Here is a 4,573-nt window from a genome sequence, read left to right as displayed (position 1 = left end):
AAAAAGAGTTTCAGTTCACAAAATTTTTATATCTAATTTTAATCAACAAAGAAATTGATATTTTATCACTAAACACTAAATTCACATAATCCGAATACATTCATTTTAATTTAATAACTCTTTTTGCTAAAATTATAAAAAAAACTATCTATAGTTTATTTATTTATTTTTAGTTGGCATGTTATATATTATGTACTACTAATTTAAACTTATTATGTTTGATGTGTCATATATTTTTTAATAGTTTTAATATTTATGAGGTTAATATTTATGACAATTACATTCATCATATAAATTGAAAATTAAATTTAAATATTTAATAAGTGGTTGTTAACCTTCTTAGTTATCAATTATATTATTTTAAAGTTGAAGTTATAGACTTATTTAGATTTTTTATTATGATATTCTATTGTTTTATCCTTACTAGAGGTGTGTATAATTCGGTCTAAATTGTAAAACTGGATTGAACCATTTAAAAATTATGACTTAATTTGTAAAATGGTTTGACTTGAGTTAATAAATTTTTAAAAAATAGTTTTCAATTTGTGTTATAGTATAGGCGATTTTTAAACCAAATCAAACTGTTAACTTTATTTTTTTTAAATACATATATGTAATTATATTTAATAAAATTTTTTAATAAGAAATTAGATATACAACTTGTTTTTTCATATTTATTTTATTATTTTCTTTACATATATTTTTTATATATATTTCATATTTATTTTACATGCTAATATTATGTTCTAGAAAATTATAATTCAATTAATTTTATAAAATAATATATATTTATAAATAAATGATTTTAATAGATTTAAATTATAATCTAGACTAAATCAAACTGTACTTTTTTAATTTAGTTTAAAACATAATATAGTTTAGTTTGGTTTGAAAATTTTTTAAACCGTTTTTTAGTTTGGTTTGAAAAAGTTCTTATACTACATCAAATCAGATCGTACACACCCCTAATTTTACAATTGATCATATAAAGATATAATAAGTAAACTATTATAATTAACTTGAAATAGAAAAATTTTGTTTTATCAAAATGTTGTTTTGTGTCAAAATATTTTTTGTGTATTTTAATTTGATAAGTATGTCTTTTTGTATATTATTTTGTAACAAATTGTGTTATTTCTTGACATTTGACAAAGTGTATTATTTTATTTTAAATCATGTCGTTATTTATTATGTTTTGATACAACTTTACTTGTTACATAGTTTAGGTTATTTCGGTTCGGTATAAAATTATAAAATTTTGACACAATTTTATTTCGGATTGGGTTAGGGTTTAAAGTCTTCAATTCAAAATCTAAATTAACATGACACAAACACGATCCAATAATACGAATTGTCAGATCCAATTTTAAGTGTTAGAATGCATCCTTAGGTTTTGTATATAAATACATTTTAAAATTTAAGTAATGCATGTAAAATAAATTAAATTAAAGGTGAGGCCTAATATAAATTAACGTAAATCCCTTACTCAAATATTGAGTTAAAAATTAGGTTTTCCGTCACTGTAGGCTTAATTAAGCTCTTGTTTATCATGGTCTAGTTCACCAAAGAGAATGATACATTTCTACCAAGTGAGAAATTGAGTGTTCAATAGTTATATGTTCGACTTAATTAACCATAAAGCTTGTTTGCTAAAATGAAGATAGATTGAGTTATAGGCACTAGTAGAGTTAAATGCATTTGTCGATGTATAAATAATATGTAGTATCCATGTTGTTGAAAATCTCTTCCAGAAGTATTGCTCTCTAGAAAGAAGCACTACTTGACGTAAGATAAGCGCTGATAAGGTTGCGATATCATGCACAAGGATGTTTAGAGTTGATATCATTCAACATACACAAATTAATAAATAAAAATTCAATACAATTTGTTAAAGAATTTTTAAGAAAACTCAAACTGAATTTTATTGATAACTTGAATTGAATTATTGATTTACAATAACTTAAGCCCTCTCTATAGGTTAATCCAAACTAGATCCAATCATATCTTGATGGATGTTATACTCATGATTGGACTTGAGTGCAAAAAGTTAAAGCATTAAGGGCCAAACACAATAATCTGAAGTTGAGGGATTAGGATGAAATAATTGGAATTTGAGTTAGGGTTGACTAGAGTTGAATGTTCATTATAAATTAAACACTATCATCCACCCTTATACTACAGAAAGATTTTTCTCTCAATTTTTTTTAAAAATTCATTAACCTAAGAACATTGCGATCTGGCAATCACAAGTGCTTCTTAACAATCTTGACGAGTTCTCATTTTTGTGGCTAACTCCTATGTGGATGAGTAAAAGACCTACTACATTGTCAAAAACCGTGGAAGTACTAAAAAAATTTCAAGGTGAAATCCTACAAGGTGGAGCCTTCAACACAGGTTAAAATATTAAATGACTTTCATTGTATGAATGTATGACACCCACAGATCCGCGAGGATGGTTTTGTGATATGAAAATTTGTTATTTTAATTGTTATTCTACTATTATATGATGCATAATTTGGATCACAAAACTCTTTTATCTTGAACTATATCCTAAATGGGATGTTTTCCAATTTTGAATGGTTTGGACTAAATCCCATGTATATAGGTTATGATTGTAATCAAACCATGTTAAAATTATATGTCCCCTTAAATTGCTTTTCTATCGCTTGTATACTTCCATATGTGTGTTTAATATTTTGTGTGAAAGATGATTCTTTTAATTCAACCTCGTCCTAATTGCACATGAATTGTGCTCACTTGCTGTATTCACAAACTAACCCGGATAAGATTAAATTGCCAAATGTCTCCTCCAAAAATATATCATGCAATTAACTCACACAGGTTTCCAAAGAAACCCTGTATCTTGATACTGTTTATCAAGTTCTGTAGCCGGGTTCAATTTCATTAGCAGATATTATAATGTCCAAACATAAGTGAACAGTTGGGAATGCCCAATAAATAGCAGAAAAGGCTAACATTTTTAATGAAATATATAATTGTTGCACTTGTAATTTTAGTTTCCATCGTTCATAAAAGACTCAGTTAAGGCCGTAAATCAAAAAAAGAAAAACAGTGCAATGTCTTTTTTTTGGTGAGGTCCAGTTGTTATACAATGAATCATCATACTAAAATTAACATGGAGTTTACTGAAGTAATTTCCATTTCAAGAATAAAGTTCAAATTCAATTTGAATGGAGGAGGAATAATAGATATTAAATATAGTCTTAATCTCAAGTTTCCCCAAATATAATCATTTATTAGGGTATAAAAGAGAAGGATGGAAGATGAGAGGTGTCAGAAAATAAGCATTAACTAACAAGGGCAAGAAAAATACAAGCGCCAGAAAAATAAAAGCCACAAAATCTAGGGTAAGAAATTAAAGACTAAATACAAGTAACATCTTACTTAAATATATATTTAAAGATTCGTTGTGGGGATTATAGGTCTGAATAACACCTGTATATATATACAAAATTGAGGTCTCTATCACTCAAACTCAACACTACAAAATGGCAGATATAAAATTCTTCTACATAACGCTGCAAAGTCCACTGCATTATTTCAGAATCAGATCCACCACAGTAAGGAATATTAAACCAAATCGATTTAATATTAAACTAAAACAACACAAGGACTAATTAACCAAGATTAATCTGAAGAAAATTCTATCATTACCTTCATCAGAACCTCAAGAGTACTACATCTCACCAAGTGAATAGTCTGGAAATATTTGAAAACATTAATTTAGAATGGCTAGGGCATGCAACATTAGCACTGTTTAGAAACATGGCTAATTTCAGATTAATTAATTAATTAATTTAAAATTTATGAAACATTAGACGTACATTCAGGTGTCATCAGCTGGAGACTACTGACAAAACGAATCAAAAGGACCTGGGCTTTCGGGCTCAATTTGAAAGACGATAAACCTTCCACAGTAACTACTGAGAGTCTAAAATATTTAATAAATATATGTCAAGCACCTAGCTAGCTGAAGAGATGCTAATATACGGTAGTGTTTAAAGATCTTCATAATTTTTACAATAAGCTCTGACACACACTGATTACTGCAAATCCATGCAAAATATAATCACACAGAAGAGACCAAAAAACATGTAAAGAAAATCCATGCAAATTAAGAAAGAGAGAAAGAGATGGTGATGGGGCGACAGATAGAGAGTGAGCACACAAAGCTTCAAGCATGAGCCAAACATGCAAGAAAACACCAAGTGTGCTCACTCTCTTCTGTCACCTCCACTTACTGTCAAATGAAACCCTTCAAATTTAACTCATGAAACCGGCTGTTGCATCTCTTTTTGACTGTAAATTTCCTTTCCATTGGAATGGAACATTTGTTTGTTTGGTTTGTTGTGAAGAAGTTGAAGGCCTGTTGGGGTTTATATAGCAGGAGGAAGAGGACAGCTGCATCACGTATGGAATAAATGTATTATCTCTTATTGGTCACTCACCGTTATTTTATAAAAGTAAACAACCATTACCTAATTTCAACAAAAAACAAGTATAAAGATGTTATCTTTCCATTCTCAGCACTTTCATTCCAAGACAATTTCTA

The sequence above is a fragment of the Mangifera indica genome, chromosome 17 (genome assembly GCF_011075055.1).
Source record: "Mangifera indica cultivar Alphonso chromosome 17, CATAS_Mindica_2.1, whole genome shotgun sequence".
NCBI lineage: Eukaryota > Viridiplantae > Streptophyta > Magnoliopsida > Sapindales > Anacardiaceae > Mangifera > Mangifera indica.
This window is presented reverse-complemented; position numbering follows the sequence as displayed.